We start from the raw sequence: 22,820 nt of genomic DNA, 5'->3' as shown, positions 1-22,820 counted from the left end.
TTTATTAGAAGCACAGAAAAGAAAGCATCTAAAGTCCTTTTCTAGTGCATACAATTTGTTTTGTCAAAGCAGTGGCTACAGCGTAGATAAGGCTACCAGGACTCTAGGGGGCGCCTTAAAAAGCGGCAAGAGGAAAAAAAAAAGATTTTCACCATTTTTTTTTTTTTAACTAGTAGGTGATAATATAATTTCCTAACATGAAAATTTCTGCACTGAATTATCTGCACATCAAAAAAATATTAAATATTACATCTAAAAATAATGATTCTTTGATTAGCTCCGCCCACTCCTTCTCCACTTGTTGGTTTGTTCCGGCCAGCGCCAATGATACGCTGGCCGGAACAAACCAACGGCGCTGGTTGCTACACCGCATGCGCCACTCTCCCCTCACCGCTTTGTTGGTCCTCACTGACATTCCCGCTGTTCGCTCTTTCCAAATGATTGGGTGAGTTTTGCTGCGGATATGTCTTCAGAAAGCATCATGTCGAAGTTGCCTGGTGCCCAAGGAAGAACAGAGAGAATAAAAGAAGAGGAAAAACGTGACAAAAATAGAGGTAAAGTAAAATAATGTGATGGAATTACCTGTTGGTTTAGTTATTTAGCAGAGTGTAGTGTAGCAGCTAGGTTTGCTAGCCAGACACGAAGCTAGGCAGTATACAGCCTAGCAAATTTGTTTTATTGCTTTCAACTGTCAAGTCAAACTCTACATTTTATGATAGTTAACACACAAGCCTAAATAGCAGGACTCGTAATTAAAGTGACACTTTGTTTTTTCATTAGGCTGCAACTGTGCCAAAACATTTAAAACGTGAAGCAAAACAAATATTGCCTTCTTACAACACAACTTGCAAGCAATGCAACACCATTGCTTGTCACTGATCTCAGTATCTTTAAGCAGGTTAAAGCAATCAAGACAAGTCAACTGTGTGAGCTCATTTCATAACAGTACGCATTATTGTCAGCTTGGCATCATTATAACATTCCCATATACTATTGAAGTGCATTTCTTCATTGCATCTCAGAAAAAACATCGCTTTGTGTACAGTGAACATAGGGCATTTCTTATGTTTTTATTTTTATTTCTGGACTCATACTCTTCTTTTTCTCGTCAGATGCATTATTTAAATCACATCCCTGGACCTTCTGCAGCACCACAAAGCGCTCTTCCTGTTGTCTCCCCCTCCCAGGAGCAGCATCAAGTGTTCACTCATCGATCAGAGATGTCTGCTGCATCAACTGACCCTGGTGATTGGGTATATCCTGTTAGTGATCAGGTCAGAATACTTTTAGTTTGACACATGGGAAAGGGGACACCACACAGAGTCTTGTGTAGGTGTATTTTTTTGATCTTTTGCGCATTTATTGTTAAGTCGCATTGTTTTGTAATGTTGAGCAAGAAAGATGAAAAAGGGAGCTGTCTGTTAATGAAGTAATGTAAGGCTATAATATTACATGCAGTTGTACTGTAATATCAAATGCTAAGAACCCCTGTGGAGCCAGTAAAGTTGCTTAGAGTCGTATAATTTGAAGAAGCTACTGCATACTCAGCTTATCTAATTGCTTAAACTTTTCACATGATTCTAACTGAACAGTTTGTTAACCTGATGCTAAACATTTTAAATATAATGAAATTCTCTTCCCTCTTTCAGATGTATTCTCTTTAGGATTTCCCAGGTAATTATCTAAAACATCTAAGAACAGCAGGATAGCCGATTCTTAACAAAATCTATAACCTCAATCAAACCAAGTCTAAACATCATTTCCCCCTGTGTGTGTGTGTGTGCTCTGATATTCTACATAATGTGCTCCATGAGCTGCTGGGATACTAAAATGTTAGTGCCTCTAATTATCTCTGAGGCATCAGCAGTTGACTGTTGTGGACCTTTTTAATGACAGTGAAGCAGCCAATTATTGCGGGATGAACTGTCCTCTGCTTTCAACAATTTGACACCCATATTTTACTGGTCAGGTGAAAAGCATCCCCTAAAAAAGATCTTAAGGCGTTAAATCTATCATGTCAGATTATATGTGATGCTCCAGGACTGTGTGCCAACATTCAAATGGCCATATCTTCTTCATATTTTTTTTATTTCCCTGTGTTTGACATCATTAGAAAGCTTAGAATACACACTTTCAGAATCTGTAAATAACTCCAAACGCCCCTGGGTAGACGTCTCCTGGTTTTGTCATGCGTAGTCACATATGCTTTGTTTCAGGTCTGAGCTTTAAATTCTGTTTAAATTTGTTCTCAAACATATTGCCTATTCTTCATCATGGTGGATTTTACAACTGTTGTAAATTTGAACATTTCATAAACCTATCTCCTGCAATAGTCTTTTCATTTTATTGACTTTATCTCTGTTGTCCTTCCTCTCATGCGGGTGCTTTCATCCGCCAGGTTTTTAAACCTTTCTTCTGTTTGCCCATCTTCTCTAACAGTTCTAATCATTATGGCTTACCCTTTTATAACAAGCCATAGTTCCATATCGCCTTTCAAGCTATTACATCTTTATTGGCTGTGCAGACATGCCCACATATGCCTGCTAGAAGAGCATAGAAATGAAAACTTATATACAAATGTGCAGGATCATAGCTGGTTTAAATTTGTCCTCCAACATTAAAATTTAACCACCTGGCAGTATGTTATCACAGGCCTTTCATGCTTCTAGAAATAATAAATAAGAGACATGTTTAATATGAAATGAAAGTGGTGAAGTAGCATCTGACTAACAGATAAACCAGAAGTAAAATTCTACAAGGATTTATATTGACATGAACCAACCTCTTATCTTTGCTTTGATAGCCTTTTAGTTAGTTCAGGGTTCCCCCCAGTGTATTGTAAACATGGGTGAGGGGGTGCCTGGTGCTACTTGCACCCCAGCTAGGCTAAGTGTTGCTTGTTTATTTATTTTAAATAGGGTTAGGCCAGGGCGCGTGCACTTGTCCCATTTTCCACGCTCTACGCATTGGCTTCACGTGCAGCGGTGTCTGGCAATGCACTTCTGAAGTTATATACTTCAGCACAGACCTTTCACTAAAACTGGACGATTTGGAAGGTGTTCTTGCAGAGCAGGTTCGCTTGTACCAGCTTTTGTATGAACTCTCTAGGAGGACTAATTTCCAGGGAATATGGCTGATGTCAAAAATAAAAGCGTCACCGCTTGCTCAGCCTGCAGGTGGTCAAAATGTCCTGAAAATATAATTCAAAATATAGCTGCGCTTTTAGTGGTTTGTGTTGAGCACTCAATAAGACTGATGTGAACGCACATATTTCTGTGAACAAATAATTATGTTGGTTTGGGAGGGGGGGTCTCCATTTAAGTCTGAAACATGCTAGCTCAGTATGTGTTCTGCCATATGCTTGGTTCTATGTGTACTCTTGCAACTTGATAAAGTTGATGTAAATAAACCGCACCAGCAGTCAGATCTTTTGCATTCAGAGTATTCCTTATACTGGATTCGCTACCATAAACAGCAAATCAACATACTGCACCAATGTGTAGACATTACTAAACAAGAAATACTTTTACAGTAAGAAAATTTAGCTGACCAAATCAACACACATAATTGTCATTGGTAAGATGATGATTTTTTTTTAGGCAAATTGACTCATTGTCCATTACAGGTGCAATTTTCATTTATAATTAAATGACCCAAGGTTATATGGGGCCATAAGCAGAATATGATGTAGGAGTCGTTCTTCCTGTTAAGAACATCCCCACCACAGCATCTTAATACAGATTTGCCGGAATCTGGGAAAGAGAGCCAAGTTTAATTGGCCAAGCTTAAAAGCAATTAGTGATAATTGGTTAGTTGCTGAGATGTATTTGTGAAGAAGTCAGACACAAAAATTAAACTCATAGCATCAGATTGTAGCTGTGGTAACACAACAATTAAACCAAGAAGATAAGATTTAGCAGGTCTCAAATAAATGAGACGGCAAGTCTCAAGAGATATTTCTGTATAAATAGATGACTAATAATAATAATAATAATAAAAAATAATCTTTGCACTTTTACAAAGTAAACTTGCCAGCTCCTATCCTACATTTAAATTAGGATTCATCAGTTAAACATGAGAGTAACAGTAAGGTGGAAAGACATTGAAGCAATGGGTTGTCTTTGTGCTTTTATGTCAGAGCTTTCTAGTTTGTGACTGGCGGTGTAAATTTCCACTTGCCTTTACTTTCTTATTACAATAAAGATAGACCCTTCAATATTTAATATATGTACACATCATATACTGGAGCCAGGCCCTCATCATGCCATGTCTACACCCAGAGACTCCAAGCACCAGAAAACTGCAGATTGATCTTCAGAAACCCCAGTGGTTACCCTTATCCAGACTACACCATTCTTATGTCTCTGCTTTGCCCTCTATGGTGCCATCATACTTCACTATCATCTTTGCAAAGATTTGATGCATTTGCTGTCTGTGTGACTGTGTGTGTATGAAGGCAAGGCCCCCTGTGTGGCCCAGCCAAAAGACAGCACAGTTTTTTTTTTTTGACCTCGCTTATACCTTCCCTCAGGGGCTAACGATCCAATCAGAGCATAAGCCTATTTCCAGACCCTGCCCTTGGGAGCAAGAGAGATCCAATAGGATAAAGGTTCATCTTGGATCAGAATTAGCAGGGGAGTCGGATAAGGCACCACACCGACTGTAAAAAAAAAAAAAAAGCATCCAAAGAAATACAGGAAAGGATGACATAAATACAGAAATAAAGTTTAATCAAACATCACCTTTAATGAACGGTTCTTACCACATTATGAGTGAATAATTATAGGATTTCGTATACTCAAGAACACTCAACATGTGGAAGTTTAGAATACACAAAATTAAGGCACAGATTGTTTTATGGTTTTGTGCATTTGACTGAATGCAACTCATCCCCCATGATGATTGAAAGCTAGCTGGATAGCAAACAATTTCAAATGACAAAGGAAAAAACAGCTTCTTCTCAGATTTAAACAATAGAGCAACAGTAAAGTATGTTGTCCAGTTAAAATACACAAATGTCAGCCTAATAGTTTAAAAACTTTTGTTTTACACTTTTTTGTAAGAAACAAGTGAAATTCACATTTTCTTAATTCCTTTTGACCTTACTCTTGGCCTGAATTGTCATAACTTGCCAAACCCACCTTTTAAATTTACAACATTAAGCATGAGAGGAATCATTGTGGTTTCTGAACTGGTGCTGCAATATTCAGAGGGAGAAAACCAGTAATTCCACAGGACTGTAAACAATTGGAGCTGAATGCGTTGTAGTTTGCGGAGTTGATGGATAAAGAAGCTCTGACATTTTTTGAGATTCTGAAAAAACAATCGTTTTTATATATATATATATATATATATATATATATATATATATATATATATATATATGAGTGAACATTCTTTGGTATCATTGTATTTATACACAATTTCAAAACATTTTTAAGAAAAATACAATTTCATAAAGGGTGGGAGTGGCTGGCTATTATGTAAAATTAAGTTTAATTTTTTTTACCAATTTAAAAGCTTCTACCCTATCTATGCTGAAAATTTCAAATCAATTTTACTAATATTCCTTCTCAATAACGTAAACATTTAGACTTGTGAACTATGCTAAAATTCAAGCCTTTGCAAAACGTCCCTCATGTCACTGCTAAAGAGCAGCTTAGTTCGCTTATGCATTGGGCTGGCTCTGTGTGGGAGTGATGGATAAAATTGGCATAACTTACCCTCAGCTGAAAAGTAACCCAAGGCTTTGAATATAGATTTTTTTTATTTTATCATTGTAACACCAAGTATGTTAACAAACCCATCTTATTTCCCACCCGTAGTGTTGATGCTGTTTAGCTTCTTCCGTACCTCTTCTGCTGAAATTGTGATCTATGAGGCATCTTCTTCTGTTTAATTGCTTTTTGGCCTCAGGATGTAATAACTCTGCCTGGTGCAACGTGCCGAAGTGTCTTTGTGCATGTTGATATGTCTGTTTAAACAAAAGATGTGTTCAGATTGGGCTAATGTGAAAAGATGCAGGGCTGTGGTTCATAAAATCTAAATCTGCTGAAACGTTGCTGATGGATCAACGGTCCATAGTTCAGCTGCTTCCTGTCAAATTACTGCACATGCCCTGGAATCATGTCAGAGATATGGGCAAATAGAGATGCTTTTTGGATTTATAAATGTATTTTATAAAGCTCTGACTGCCAAAATGATGCATGCATGTATATTTGTGTGTTTTTCTGTATTGCCAAGGGCAACAAATGTCCTTTATCACTGTCAAAATGCCAAATAAGTGATCAACACCTCTCTGCCTGCTGTTGTGATATGTATGCCCACACATACACACATAAGTCAGCAAGCAGACTGTATTACTTAAACACCAAGAAGCTGCTCATGTAACACAGTGTACTGTACGTCATATTCATGTGACAGGATGGATTTAGCTTTATTTTTTTGTAAGATTTGTTTTAATCTGTGCAGTATATCCTGTTTTTACAAATGTGCTGTCCACATTAATGCATTTGGCATTCTATCACCAGTTAAAACAGCTATTTTCTGGTATAAATGGAGATTTTCACCTCTGTGAGACACACACACTCACTGAGCTGTATTGACTGCTGTCTTGGAAAGCCTTCGGCAGTTGAGTGGGTTGTATTTCAGTAAATTCTCTCTGGCAATTTATTATGTCTACTTTAGACAGTGATACAATGAATTAATTAGCAGTGGCAAATGAAAGGGAACTATCATGAGACCAGGCACATGAAGAGAGAGAAAAACTGTTTTATGGACATGGAGAAGCACTGATAGGCTATTGATAAGGAATACAATGAAGGATTGTATTCCAAATATACAGTTTAGATGACATTTTTTAGATTGCTGTTTCTTTAGATTACAGTGAGGTAAATCCACTGCATTTTAAGCACTGTGCCTTTAAAATTCAGGCCATTTTAAAAATACAACACACTCATTTTCTATTTGAGCTTCGTCCCACTTAGACCATGCTGGTCGGAAGCCCACTGCAGCTGATACTGGTCAGGACAATTTGTCACAGACCCAACACAGAAAAAAGTACAAAATTATTTACACACCTAAAGTAAATAAAGAAGTATATCTAGATGCATGTTTATGAACTGTGGTAACCAGAAAACATTATTGAAGTATATACAGAGGTGATTGATTTCAGATTGCAGCAACTACAATCTTCAGTGTGCTTTACTGGGGTTTCAAGTCACAGAACAAACAAAACGGTACGCATGTGAATTTGAAGGGGAAGGATACATGTTTTTGTTTTATTATTTTCAAGTAAAAGTCTGAAAAGTGTAGTTTGCATTTCTAGTAAGCATCCATGAGTCAGAATTTTGTTGAGCCACCAGTATGAATTGAAAGTTGATTGAAAACATACATTTTCAAGTTTTGTCATGCTTTTTAAAATGGATTTAGGTCTTTGACTAGGTCATACTAAAACATGAATATGCTTTGTCTCAACATTTCACATGCCTACATTCTTCTGTAGGTTAGCTGTGACCTGTACTTGGCTTGTGACTCTTTAATTTCTCCATCATTGCTATTAAAGCCAGATTGTGGACCTGCACAACCAGTAGATGTCGTTTTAACAGAATCTCTTACCTGAGTTGTGGATCTCTACAGGTTCCAAAATTATGATGGGCCTCTAGGGTGCCCCTCTGCTTAATGGTTTTCTTGCTCCCCAGGCCTGTCTGCCTAGATGGATGTGAATGTTTTTGTAGGCCTTTCTTGTTGTTAAAAGCAAATGGTGCGTTCCATTTGTAGATGGAACTGGGAAATTCTACAGAAAATAAAATGTAATGCTCTCTGAAGTCAGAATTACCACTGGGGAAGTGGGAGCAACTTCAACTACCCCCAGTTATTAATGGTAAGACCAGCTTAACGTTTCAATATGCCGTGTAAGATGTGTTGGAAACATGTTTATTTTACGAGACCCTCATATAAAACACGTTCGAAATCAGTGTTACAGGTAGCACCTGCTACTCTAAACAAAATGAAAGTTCTGTTTGCATGTGAAAAAGAAACCTTAAAGTAAAACTTTCCCACCCGAATGTGATAAATATTTGGGTGGGAATACTTTAGCGAGGCAGTATGAACTATACAATTCTGCATAAATACAAGTACTCTGACTTTAATGAGTGTGTTTCTCCACAACTGAACGTTGACTGAACAGACCTGACCAATATTCACTGTAGTACTTTTAAGGTGATAAGATAAATAATGCAGCACAGTACTTTAATCTTGAAAGGGATTTCATTTGTGTAAATTTTGAAAATTAGAAGTAAAGATGCTTTTAATGTGGTGTCAGTCAAAAGAAACAGGCCAACCCTGCCAAATGCCCATGGGGCATTTCCTGTCTTTAGGATGCATTTCTTTAAAACCTCTTTAAGAATCATGCTCAGTCTCCCCTGTCTGCCTCCATGAATACATGGCTAAGTCATGGATTTTTTAGCACTCTGCAATGAAATTCGCTCTGTTATTGATTAATAAATTAAGGTCTTTTGACATTTCACACAGGACCCTTCTGGCTTTGAAAATTATTGCTTAATTACACTATTGTATTATTAAAGGCTTTCCATCAAGTTTTTAATACGTCCTTTCATCATAAATGTATGCATTTGACGTGAGCATCTTAATAAATTCCAAAGTGCTTTGCTGGTGATGCAAAATCAATGTAATTCAAGCTTTATTTAGCGGGCAAGTAAGACTTGAAGCTGTGGAAACCGCACTTTTAAACACGCATAACCTTTTCATTTTCTCCTCCTTACAGCAATTACCAGGTCTTTCGTCTTCTGCGCATGAACAGATGAGCATCAGGCACGGCCTCTCAAAATCTTTAGCGCATTTGAAGCATTTTTCTAAATTGTTGGATGAGAAATAAAACCAACCTAATAATAGCTTGGTAAAATTGATTAAAGTTGTCTCATTTATTTGTAAGATAAATTAAAAAGAGATAGTTATCCATGTAGTGGTGTGTCATAACATACCAGGCAGATTCATTACAACACCAAAAACAGATACTATGAGCACATTTATAATTTAGATATATAGGTCAGATTGGGGCTCATTAGTGGTTCACTTCAAGTGCCCTAACTCTTCAGGGAATTGTAATAATCTAATATATGTTCATGGATAAGATTTGCTGCTAGTGTGCTTGCAGTGGCGGCAGCAACTCTGTGTCCAACTGCTCATGCAAATATGGTAAATTAATGACGAAGCGATGCAGCCAGGGTGGCGGTGGTAAATAATTCAAGTCTTCTGAGCAGCCTTCCTTGGAGATTTCTGACTTCAGAGGGGAAGAAGAAAGGGACAGAAGCAGGGAGGAGCGAAAGTAACTGAGCGAAAGATTGCAATACATTAGATGATGGGAACTAATTGTGAGAGTTTCCCCTTCTTTCTTCCACTAACTGTTCTTTGTGTCTTTTCCTTTTGAGTTCAATCCCTTCTAGTTTTTTCCTCAGTCTTTCAGTTTTTTCCCCCCTGCCCAGTCACCCGCCTTTTATCTAAATGCTTTACTGTCAGCCGTAGCTTGCACTCTGAGTGTGTCAGTTCTTTTTATTTGAGTTCAGGAGCTGAAAAGGGGAGGAAAACAGAAGGTAGAAAAAGACAAAACACAGAACACAACAGCTCTCAGAATTTAGCGAGAATATCACTGTTAGGCTTTCAGTAATGGAGTTGGAAGTCAGATTTCTTTGTCTCTACCTTTCTCTCAAGGACTTTTGCCATCAGGTTATGTCTTCTAGTATGGGGAACAAGATTAATCACCGGTTTGGGTGCTAATCCATCTCTGACACACAAAACTGCTTTACTGTATGAGTGGGAAGTTCCTTTTTGGCTGACTTCACATCGGCACAGTAATATGTAAGTCCTGCTTCTAGGATATTTTATTATTAATTCAATCTTCTATGTTAAAACATTTGCACTAGCGGCGTGTTTCATGACTCACTTACAGCTTAAATAATGCTGCAGATGTATAGAACCTTTTGTTTCAGTGTCGTACCGGTCATCCATGCCAGGTAACTGTCAAAAATGTAAGAAAAAATTATCAAACACCTAAAATATTTTATAAGCTAATGTACTTTACACCTATCATTAATTTATGGCTTTTGAAGATAAACGCCAAGACAGTCACCAACACTTTTTGAAATGAATATTTCCTGTACCATCAGTCACTTTTGTACAAAACAGGTTTGTGGAAACAATGATGCAATTATGAACCTCCTATCATGGATTATTTTGTTCTTTTGTATCAGATAAATCAATCTGCTGAGGTCACGGGCCCCGTGTGCTTTCAGATTATGCCGATCGATCGGCACATCTCTAATTAATAAGTCCTCCTGCCTCTTGTCCCCCTGACACATCACCCACTGTTTGAGAAGTACTGCATTAGGTCTTTAATCAGCAATTTGGCCTGAACTCCACAGATTTTCATCTCATTTGAAACTTTTTTCATCCTGTTACATTACCATCTGCAACTTTTCATTTTATGAGAACTTTTTGACATACATAAATTCAAAGTGCATCTTTTTTTTATGATTTATAGGTAAACCAGAAAATTAACAGCCAATTTGTGTGATCGGTATCAGTGATCGGCACCCATGAGTGATTCATATCTGCAGCAATAATAATAATAATAATAAAATAATTTCCAAAAAATTAACCGTACCCTAAACTGTTTATTATCAGTCAGTTTAATGCTAATAAATCATCTTGCTCCTTGTCCTTTTTCACCTTTTTCCTCCAACTTGTCTGTTGACCCGAATCAGAGGCCAAAGATGACCTAATTAGAACGGAAAATTCAGAATGCCTGCATTATGCCCTTTGTTCAATCCACTTTACACTTTGAAGCCAAACCATAGTCTTCTTTTGACCTTGGCCTTTTAGTTATGGTGTGTGGATGTGTAGAATTCCATAGATGTGTAAAAAAGTCTTGATAGTTTGTTTATAGGTATGCATAGTGCGTTTTAAGTGTGTGTGTGTGTATAGAGAGAGGGGGAAGAAAATTGGGACATATGGCAGTGAATTCCCTGAGATCCCACCCAAAACACTGCAGTATTCAAGGCATAAATCACCTAGATTGCTGAAACAAGGATACCGGATAAGGCTGCACTTATACCTGTGTAAATATGTGCGCACACGCACACACGTGCATGTCCACACACCTTTCCCACAAGCCTGCAAGTCTTTCTCTGCATTCACCCTGATGATCATGATTGTTAATGTGCATGCATGTACAATGTGGACATTATGTAGCTTTTAAACTAGGTTTGTTGACATTCAGACTTGCACACACACATTGTGTCTTTGTGTGTGTAGTGATTTGCATACCAGCATACCATAATGGGGCTCCACTGCAAATCCTGCCCTCCAGCTCAAGTCCAAACTACCCCCGTCTTTCTCTCGCTTGCCTCTTTTTCAGGTTCAGCGCAGGTTCTCTAATGCTATCAGTCAAACCATATGGTGAAAGCATCAGTTAAATTGCTGCTGTTTCAGTGCTGCCAGGCCAGCACTGAAAGCTCAAATGCACATGCACTGGGTGGCTTCCGTACAGACCCAAACAAAGCCATATGGCCCTTTTCTTTTTTAATTTACCGTAAATAACCCCAGTTCAGCTAAAGGACAAGAGAAACCAACAAGACCTGTTTTGTGGATTACAGAGAGATGGCTGAAAAGGAGCGACAAAATGCTAGTACTGTTTTTTGATCTGAACTCCACAGATTTTCTTTATCCCCTTCAAAGCCTTTTGCATTCTGTTATGCTGCCATCGGAAACTTCATTTTATGAGGACTTTTTGACATGCACAAATTCAAAGTAGCATGCAGTTGTGAAGATTTGTTTTAAGAGTATCAAAAATTTGGAATAGAATGTTCTCTGGTGCCATTAAGTAGTGCAACTAATTCCTTCCTGATGTCACCAAATTAATGACTGTGTATAATTTGTTCTCAATATAAATGCAGCTGTTCTGTGAAACCTTCAGAAATTTGTTTGAGAACAATAGGGAACAAATGGTGTCATAAAAACTAAGGAATAAACCAGACCGGCCAGGTATAAAGTTGTGAAGAAGATTAAAGTTTGGTTAAGTTATATAAACAATATCCCAATGGTATCTCTTGAGAAGTTGCAAAGATCAACATATCAGGTGCAAGCGTCTAATGACTTTACCATTTTTATTTATCCACTGCGCAAATCTAACCTTTAAAAAATGAAAAGAAAGCCATTGTTCAAAGAAATCTGTAACATATTTAGTTGAACATTTGACACAAGACTATTATAAGAGGAAACCTTATAATAGAGGTTGCACCAGCTAGTTGATTTTTACACTTGTCGTTTGGTTCTTTATGACTTTTCATGTTTCAGGTCGACTAGCCGCAGTCATGAGACAAAACAAACTTTTCTAAGATGAAGGATTAGAAACCGTGTGGAGAATGTCAGATAGTTTAAATTGCAGAAACAATGTGTAACTAATATCTCAAAGAAGTACTGCAAACCCTGGCAAAAGCTACCGGAATAATGTGCGGCATGTTCAAAGTTGGGCTTTTTGCATATTCAAGTTTCTAATCTAGCAGCTTTACACTTGCATAAAAACACCGTCTGACATCTGGAAACATAGCTCAAGCTGCATTCTGAGAATCTGACAGTCTATCCCCGTTAGTGTCGTCGCATATCCTCCATCCCACAAAGTCAGAGAGTTGCTGCCTGGAGTCACCAGAGCAACCTGCTGCGCATCGAGGGCGACCTGCCAAGAGCAGCGGGTGGGTGTGTTGAAATTAACTGTACCTTAAAGCAAACATCATTCTAAAAGAAATGTAGTTTGTAGTGGTTTCAACATGCACATTCTACAAAGTATTTGTGCAACTTTGTGGACCCTTGTGACAAAAGATCATCACTCTGCTCCGATGCTGACAAAGAAGTCCAGGATAATGTTCTGGAGTTTATTTCTATTTTCATGTGAATATAACCAACAGGTTGCTGAGAAGCATTCTTTACTGTGTTTGAGATTTGGTGGCAGTAGCATGGTGCTGTGGAAATGCTTTTTAAGCTTACAGATAAGCTTGTAAGAGTTGAAAAATCTGTAAAATACAGAACAACCCTCAAAGAAAACATGATGGACTGTAAAGGACTTGATGCCATGCAGGAGGAAATGGATCTCAATAAAGTACACGAAAGCCAGTAGTTGTAAGATGTCATACCCAGAAAATTCTACAGTTTTGAAAGGGTGATGTATTTTTCAGGCTTTCCTTCGATCTGAAACAACTCAAATGTTGCCACTTATAGCAAAGGTAAAAATTACTAAATTGTAGATTAAATTTATTGTCCTACTTTAAAGCATGGATTTAACTCTCTCCATGCTTTTGTACTCACAAAAAGGGTCAGACTTGTACCCAATGAGGCCTGAGTTTATACAAAACCAGACAGGACAACCACATTTCTAACTGCCTGATCTGGTACTCATGATTGTGCACTCAGGAGTGTGTACATGACTTTGTGTCTGTTTTGTGAGAACATGACTGTAGATGTTTCTTATGCTCCAAGCCATTAGAAGGGGCTCATATAACCAGCCTTTGGGCTTGAGAGAGACACATGCTCTATAAATACACACCACTTAAGGGCCTGTGGGGGACGTTGTACACACACACACGCACACGCATACACACGCACACACCCATACTACAAAGCAGTACATCCTCTGCTCCCTATTAAGCCTTCAAATGGATGTTTATGTTTTTACTTAATAGCAGCAGACCTCAAAACTATGCTCTTCAAATAAAAAAACTTCACAAAATACATTGTACTTCCACAAACCCCTCTTATTGCTTACCTTTTTATTTCAGAGTGCACTCCAGTGTGTCTTTGATCAACAAAATGAATGCAATTTGTCACTTGTAAAAGGCTTCTGAGAGGCCAGGGCGGCATTTTTAGAGTATCACAATAAGGTTAGTTGTTTCTCTTGTCATAATTCACCACATGTACTGAGAAAATTCTGCTATAAAACCATAAATAGTGGAACAGATGTCCTTTTTGTGTCCTTGTGTCCCACGTGTTTCTCTCCGTCTGTGTGCATACGCACACATTTGTACACGTTATGTTCATGCTGTCGATGCATGACTGTACAAATCCTTTGGTATTTGTACTTTTAGACTTTTAGCACCTTGTTTTGGCAGCATGTTCTCTATTTTCATCCAGTACTCCAGTAATGGCCAGAGTAGTGTTGGACATGCTCAGATACGTAAACACAGGCACACACACCCACACAAACACACAGGCGTCTGGGCAAATGCACACATCTGCATACACACTTTAAAGTTGAGTCCTACTCTGTGTCGATGGTCTTCAGAGATACAATGTCCTCTCCTCACCTGGCCCCAGGCATCTAAGCCCCATTTCTGTATCAGAATGTCAAAGCTGTTCTTTTCTGCTGCCCATTTAGAGAATCCCAGTAGAATTTCTGCCTGTTGGTGGGTCTCTCTGCCAGTCGAATAGTCTGTTAAAGCTTGCATTTCCTAATAAAAGCTCCATCTGTCATTCTGTCAGTCTGCTCAAACTGCCTGTCCATCTGTCTGCCAGCGCATATGCATACTGGTGTCTCTTTGCCCTTTCTTTGTCTCAATTTTTGTGTCTTTCTGTACATTTATCTTTTTTTGCCAGGTTGTCAAATAGTCCCATCAGCTTGAATGCCTAACAGTTTAACTGTGAAACTAGTTATACCGCTGTCTGCATGAGATGTATTGAAATATTTCTTAACCTACACAAGTTATCAGTCAGTAGATTAGGCCTTCAATGAATGGCCTATTTTAAAACTTTTTTCATATATAAGGCGCGCCGCATTATAAGCCGCATAGAATAGACACTACAGATAGGGTTGCCACCCGTCCCGAACCTATACAGGATGCAATTTGTTCCGTGCTCTACAAATATGGATGTGTACTAATAAAGAAATGGTCCTCGAGTACTTTATATAGTAGGCTGCCCCTGTCATTGTTTCACTCACGGTGTTGGTGTTGCAATATTGTGCCCAACTGCTTTCTGGGTAACACAGACCAACCGACACTCTGCCGCCGCAGGCGAGAGGCAGGGTACACCGAAGACAGGTCAAAACAGAGACCAATAAGACAAACAATAAAGCATGCACATTCTCACAACTTAGGAGAATTTAGGAAGACCATGTTTTTGGACTGTGTGAGGAAGCCAGAGTACCCCGAGAGGACCCACTCATGCACATGGAGAACATACAAACAGTTCATAGCTAAACATTACGGTTTAGCTAAGAACCACGGTCATGCCATCTTCTATCAGAGAGCTGCTCTGTGCAGTCATAATTATGAGCTTTCTCAAGCAGCGTCTGGAATAGATGCGTTAAGTTTTGGAGCTGAATGATTTAGAAGACCTGTAATCAGTGAATTTCTATAAGATAAAATGAAATATCAGGGCTTGAGTCCATCAGAATCAGTATGTCGACATTTTCTATTGTTGAATGTTGCTGAAAACACCAGCAGAGTTGACCACAGCTGCTGAATACCCATGTCCCACCCCTAGTAGTGAGGAACAGACTACACAATGGAGAAGCTCGCTACCTGGGGTAAAACTGAACCACACATAAACTGCTTGGTGCATGGCTTGCCAGTGGAAAAGCGACTTTTTTCATTCACTCTTGCATATTCTGTAAATTAACATTCCAGAAAAGTGCACCTGTAATCGAAACAGGCGACTTAACATCTGAAACACCAGCAAAAATTCTTTTACACATGCTGACAGTTATGATAATCCATTATAGTACCCATAAATTATTGATGCCATGCCCACCTGGTTCAACTATCACTCCATATATTCAGATTTTTGTGCAATATATTCAAAATTCATTTAATAAATTCAGATTTTCATTCAATATATTCAGACATTTGCACAATATATTCAAAATACATTCCACATATTCAGACTTTCACTCAATATATTCAGATTTTCATTCAGTATTTCAAGGTTCACTCCATATATAGATTTTGTGTTTTAGCACTTAGCTTTGTACTAATTGGATAACTTCTTTGTTGGGCAATCCCATCAAAAAACATTGCATATCATATCCAGAACAATTATTTACATTTCCTGTTCATCATGCTACAGATCAAAATTTTAGATTTACATCTATAAAACTATACGTCCCCTAATTATTTTTTGGGCATGTTGATTTAAACATTGCATATGGGATGAAGCTTAGTAGTGTTTGAGACATAGCAGCAATAATAATAATAATAGTAATAATGATAATAATAATAATAATAATACACACAATAAGACACTTGGGTAAAAATGATTCAACTTCAGCTGCTTTCTTGTCTTCAGGGTCAGGAGTGTTTTGAGCTGACCATAGGTTATTCAGGAAAACACTGTGGACAGACTGGTTGTGTGCTGCGGGCTGACGCATAAGCAGACAAACAAATTCAAACCTCAGGGCAAGTTTGAATTTTCACTTCACCAGATGTATCCATTGTGGGAGGTAGGCCAGCACAAACATGCGAGCTCATTAAACAAACCAAGGTTAAACTTCAGACATAGCTGTGAGCTACTGAACTATTGAGCCAGAGCACACATTGGTTCACGTCTGTTGGGGCAGAGGAGGAGGAATAGAGGCCTGTACTGTACTGGTACACCTTAGGATGCACTTTGGGGTTTCAGCACAGATGCTTTGTGTGTTTTGAGAATCCATGACTTCATCTTGAAGAGCATCCTTCACTACGTAAGTTTAAGAAAAGCTTGTGGGCTCTCATGCATGAGGAATCCTACATTCATTTCATTAATTTAGTTTTACTTTCCCAAATATGCAGATGTTAGAATTTCAAATGCAGCCTGGACTTCTCAGTTCTAATCTAACCAACTTAACAGGATCCTAGAAGACGAAGAACTGAGTGTATGAGTTTGCATCTTTGCTTTTGCTCTCATTGTCGCTTCCTGTGAATCGAGTATGGTGTGAATGCATTTTAAATATTTGTACATTTTGATCCTTCACTTTCAACGTTTTATCATGATTCTTAACAGCGATGTGAATATTCTACACAAATAAACTAACTTTATCCAGGCAGACAGTGCCTTTCTACAGCTCTCTGCTCTGCAGTGATCCTTCACTTTCATGAAATTAAACTTTTCTGAACACATCTCCCATACATCAGACCCCCTCCAACCTTCATCTTACTTATCCTCGGTTCTTCTTTCCATTCTGTCTTTTATTAATTTTGAATCCTTCATTTCTCCCTCTGCTGGTTTCTCACTTTTAAAGTAGCTCTGTGTCATGATGCCATAGTGAAATATCTTTCAAATGAGGAATGGCAGTGTGTACAATTTTTCTGCATTTTAATTATGTCATGGTATCTAGTGTGCTTACACAACTCTAAGTGACCTTAGATGCCCATTTCATGCAATTAAGTTCTATGAGTCACCTTAGCTGCATCATATTTAGAGTTGAAGTTCAGGCAGTTTTAACTGGTATATATTTATTTTTTACATTTTCTTTATTTCCAGACAAATTGTTGTCCATATCATTTTAGTTTATTTTTATTTTAAATACAATAAAATAAACCATAAAGAGAAGACAAATGCATGTCTCTCAAAACAATTCATATGTTTAAAAAAAGCTTGTATATGCATAAATGTATGTGTTGCTACATGTTACACTTGACAGAGCTATACCTATTAAGCTTCTAGACAGATACTTCATACTACTAAATAATTCACTTTACTCACCATGTTCATATTTCTAAGTAAAAATAAAATGAAAAGTTAAACTTCTGATCTTCCTTAGTGGTTCTGTTCATAACTACACTCTTTTTCTTTTCAACAAAATGCCCAGAACAAACTCAGAGTAGCTGTTGCAGGCTAACACTGTAGGAGAGACCGATGTCTCCAATAGCTACAACCATTATTACTAACAGAGATGTCAAGTTCATTTTCATTTATTTACAAGTAAGTATAATTCAATCACATTTTTAAATTGTGTATTTTGAAAAAAAAAATAAATAAATCTTAGATTGCTCAAAAGGCTATGGGCCTTGCAAAAAAGATCCAGATACAGATTATTTTAATTGTGCTTACAAGAAGTTTCAGTGGAATTGATTTGATTTCATTGAAAGATCAGCCATGCAAGATGCCAAGGTTGTGTACATCACAACTAGCTCACACATTTAACCCATAACAATACTAAAGCCGCCATCTATTTAAGAGCTTCCTGGGTGGGTTTCTGAAAGCTTCAGGACCTCAAATAAAATGTAATTACCCTTTTTTTTATTTAAATTGACATATTGGAATGACAGTAAATATAACTGAGTTAACTCAATTACCTATATTATTAAGAACTATGTCGTGTTGATGCAAAAGTACACTAGACATGCAGGAGCATTCTAAAGGAAAGGATCAATGTTCAGGCCTTGTAATGTAATTTTCCTTAGTTTTTTTTTTATTGGCTCTACTGGCCTTTATTTGATAGTGAATTGACAGGAAAGTGTGAGAGAAGGGGGAAGACGTACGGCAAAGGTCACCAGGCCGGAAATCGAACCTGCAACATCCGCGTCGAAAACTAAGGCCTCCATATGTGGGTTGTGCTTAAACCCTGCGCCACCACTGCACCCTGGCCTTTTATCACAATATAAAAAAACACAAAATCCTCAGACAGAACTACAACAAACAGAACTAATGCATAGTTTTCAAAAATAAAATGCATGAAAATCAATTCAAGAAGCAATGGATGAAAGTAAATATAATTAGGACCCAATCTGTGTATATATAAAACCTTTTCAAGGCCTGAAAGGAATGTTTTTTAACATTTAAGACTTTATTTTATAGCCGACAGAAAACCTTTAAAGGGTCAATTCAGAGTTTGTTGAACCTCGACTGAATTTGATCATTGTGAGGGTCCGACCCGTAAAGCACAAGGACAAATGCATATATAAAAAATCTTAACAAAAGGTTTCAACAACAAATCTAAAAAATATAACAAAATGGGCCCAAAGAAATCAACTAAGCAAACATAACTCAAGATGACGAACCAAAACCTGACCTCACAATGAACACACATAGGGGAATTTATACAAACAGGCTAGCCTACACAAACGAGGAGGGGTAGGGAAGGAGACAAAGACCAATAATGTATAAACATAAATGACTAATTTAAACTAAAACATTTTGACTTTAACACAACTATGAAAACCAAAATAACCTAATACCAAAAAGGTTTTAGCAATTATGCTATTAGTGGAGAGAGGCAGATTCTTTCACATCAAGTCCCCTGCTTCCAGCAGCCTGATGGACTGTTCCACTTCCTGGTTTTCCTTCCAACCAACCACCTTCTGCCAGCCAGTCCTTCAAAACTCAGCAAAACAAAAATAGTTAATGATCTTAAATAAACATAAGGTGTTTACTAAATGTGTGCACCCAAATTAGTAAACAACCTAATGCAATAACCACCACCAAAGAAAAACCACCAAAGAAAAAGTGAAATTCTAAATATATTATATGAAAACATTTAAATAAATACTAACACTGGGGAAAAGATGGAGGAACCTCCACAATCATCTTGTTCAAACTGTAAGTTCTTGTTATTTGTGGAACCTTTATCATTCAAAACGACACAGACGGGGTATTTCTTAGCAAAATATGTGCCAGTCCATTAATTTCGATCTTAGCTCTCTCTGTGTTTTTTTTCCTGAACTGTTGAAGCCATTTTTCAGCCAGCTTTCCTCAGACAACCCTGTGGTAGGCCTTCCCCTTGCTACAGACAGCTAGAGAAAACTTCAGTCACCTCATTTTACATTTCAAGGATTATAAAACCTTTTAGAAAAAACATTTGAAAATGTTAGCCCTAATAAATGCACAATTTTCTAAAACAATACCAGTAGAAAACCCATGTCTTGTTTCCTGTTAGTAAAATGTGCCTCATACACACTCTCCCTGCCATCTTAGACTTCGGTGTTCTTAATCGTTGTTGTTGTTGTGTATGAGATTCAGTCCTGAGCAATGACTTGCTTTGGGAGCCCAAAGCTTATAAATTGTATTTTGTAGTTTGTTTTTCTTGCTTTCAATGTAGCCCATATGTCTTGTATTGCAATGGTTCCCAGGATTGCCTGTGGCATGCTGCTTGGCAAGAGTGTTTGTCTAACAGTTGGAAAGTCTTGGGTTTGATTTCCAGGTCCTCTACCTGCCAAAATACCCTTAGGAAAAATAAATCTTGTGTTACCCACTAATGTGTTCATTGGGGTCTGATTATGAATAGAAGCTCCATGCATGAGCAAATAAGCAATGCTGTGTAGTGTGTCTGGAAGGTTTATTGATAGACAAACTATGTCTAAATTCAGTAGATGCTGTACATTTGAAGTAAACCTCCATTGTCCATACTCTCTTATCCATTCAGCAGGGCAGATTGCCATTTGAAGTAAACATGTTCATCACAAAGACTTTCACCTTTTTGTCTTTCTGCTCTTCATAGAATATCTCTGGGATATTCAATGAATATTTAGCTGGTTAAATAGCCAGGTTTTCTGCTCATGTTGTTAGCATGCAGTCAGCTGTTTAACAAACATGTTGCATGTATGTTGTCAACTTTAGCATTGAAACAGCATATCCTTTATAAGAGGAATAAATCTTAATGAACATTTCCTACCCAATTACATCAATACACTCTGTTTCTTCTTTCCAAAAGAAGATTCTCCTGTGTTTCTGAGATTGCAGAAAAGCAATCTCAGAAACACACTTGTTCTTGAAGTGTATTCTGGGAAGAACCTGTTTTTGTGTGTGGTGTCAGAGAAATATGAGGATGATATGGAGTAGTAGTTGGCTTACTAGGAGTTTTGCACTTGAGTTCTTCTAATCTAAAGTATGAAATGTTCTGACCCGAGAGAAGTTTGTTCTTGGAGCCTCGGGTAAAATAAATAATTTCTCTGTTCTTGTAGAGTATTGGCCTTCACATGTATGACACAAGAAGATCACAACATGGAACTAGGCTGAAGGGAAGAACTCAAAAGGGAACAATGGAAACCAGGAAATACAGAGAAGGTGTGATCAGTGACGGGTAAACCAGGTGAGTCCAATCAGGGAATGCAGAGCACCTGAGGGAGAATAAAGAGCAGGAATCTTGGAAATAGAAACTAAATAAAGGTAATAACTATCGTAATTAGACAATATGTGGAGGAAAAGACACAAGAAATAAGAAACCAAACTAGGGATGCAAAAAATTATCGATTTAGGATTATTTATCAATGAATGAGTTATTACACTAAAATTAATCCAATTGATTACCTAGATAACTTGTTAATCAGTAACTTGCATCTCTAAACTGAACCCAAGGAAAATAAACTAGCTACTAAAACTCTTAACAATAAAAACCAACAGAAAAATGAACTGCTTATGACTATACCATAAGTAATACAGAAACAATTAAAAATACACAACACTAACACATGGATCATAGACAGTTGCTGACAAAGCTTTCTCTTTGTTTTTCTGTCTTTCCTTTTTTTTAATCTTTTTTGCAAAAACGTACACTTACACAATTGCTTCTGTTTGTATCTTTCTCTCTCCTTTATGTCCTGTAAATTTCTTATGTCTCACTTGTTTCTGTAGTGTTTCTTCCTGTTAAAGGGGAGTCATTCCTGTCCACAGTCACTGCATACTTGCTCAGAAAGAAACATCACAGTCAAATTGGTGACCAACCAGCTGGGTTAGATGTCATTCTTACAATTGACATTAAATGATCAACTGAATTTGGTTGCATTATAATTCTATTGTAAGTGAATCCAAATATGAATGGATGTATTTACAGATCGATATAAACCGAATCTGGAATGAATTAGATTTCATATATTTGGATATGAACTGGATATGTTTGTCTTATAAATTGCCCGTAGATGACATTTATGGTGAACTGGTGCTACCTAAGTAAAACAAATGAATTTGTTAGAATCAGTTGAGAATAAGATGTGGGGCTTCTACTTTAACAGCAAGATAGAAAAAAATAAACGAAACAAACTGTCATATCTTCCAGGAGAAGGGGATTAGCAATTGTTCCTTCTTTTTTATTTATATAGCTATTTTAAAAAAGCTTCCTCCCCCATTTCTTGGCTCTGGTTTCATGGACTGTTTTTACCCATTGTACTTGTTCACAGTCACCCAACCAGTGCCAAAAAATGTGTGTAGAAAGACTGGTCTTGTATAGTACTTTGGTGGGAATCGCATAAACAAAGCAAAGTTGACCTCTGTAATGTATTTGAGAGAGGTCTATGGTTTAATCTTTGCTGCTCTCCCATTCTAACACACTTTTAGTGTTTTAAGTGTTATCCATAAAGTTTTGTCTTGGTTGCGTCACTGTGAGTTTCCACATAGTTTCCATTTGTTTTATTTAGTGTTTCGTCCTGTGCTTGTTAGATATCCTCCTTGATTTTTTGTTTTGTTTTGATCCACCTCGTACGTGTTTTTTTTGCCAATTTCTTGCAATCTAATCTGCATCCTTTTAACAAAGAATGAGATTCATTTATATCTAACATCAAAGTGCTACTATTTTTTTTCCTCTTCACTGTTACTATGAATGCATCTTATATTTAAAAGTCATTTCAACAGGTCAGGGCTGCTGGGAATGTATAGTTTATGTAAAATGTTTCGAAATAGTACTTAGATTATTGATTCACAGAGCTTGCAGTCTCTTGCGTATGTGCTGATTTACGTCTGAATGTGCAGCATTCTGTGTTCCCGACAGTATTTGTCCACATAGAGACAGCCCATTCAAATCCAATTAAAGCTACACACACTGCTTCACAGCATTATTCATTCATGTG

General features: G+C 37.5%; 2 long non-coding RNA genes across 3 annotated transcripts in view; one reads left to right on the top strand and one right to left on the bottom strand.

Annotated features, from left to right (window-relative positions):
* The first annotated feature begins 337 nt into the window (after nt 1-337).
* Nucleotides 338-22,820, top strand: part of LOC106948416 (uncharacterized) — a 38,950-nt gene continuing 16,467 nt past the window's right edge. Inside the window, exons 1-3 of one of the 2 annotated variants that reach the window (XR_001425168.1) lie at nt 338-554; nt 1,113-1,274; nt 20,943-21,084. This is a non-coding gene — a long non-coding RNA (uncharacterized LOC106948416). Of the gene's footprint in view, nt 555-1,112; nt 1,275-20,942; nt 21,085-22,820 lie in introns of those variants that run through there. The other variant, XR_001425167.1, reaches the window with a different exon arrangement.
* LOC106948414 (uncharacterized) lies at nt 14,790-15,037 on the bottom strand. Its single transcript, XR_001425165.1, has 2 exons — nt 14,926-15,037; nt 14,790-14,893 (listed from the first exon to the last, which is right to left on the bottom strand). It is a non-coding gene; the product is annotated as an uncharacterized LOC106948414 (long non-coding RNA).

The sequence above is a fragment of the Poecilia latipinna genome, unplaced genomic scaffold (assembly GCF_001443285.1).
Source record: "Poecilia latipinna isolate Pla-1442-1.1 unplaced genomic scaffold, P_latipinna-1.0 Scaffold286, whole genome shotgun sequence".
Classification (NCBI taxonomy): domain Eukaryota; kingdom Metazoa; phylum Chordata; class Actinopteri; order Cyprinodontiformes; family Poeciliidae; genus Poecilia; species Poecilia latipinna.
Note: the sequence above shows the minus strand (reverse complement) of the source record. Positions and strands in the feature narration are given on the sequence as shown.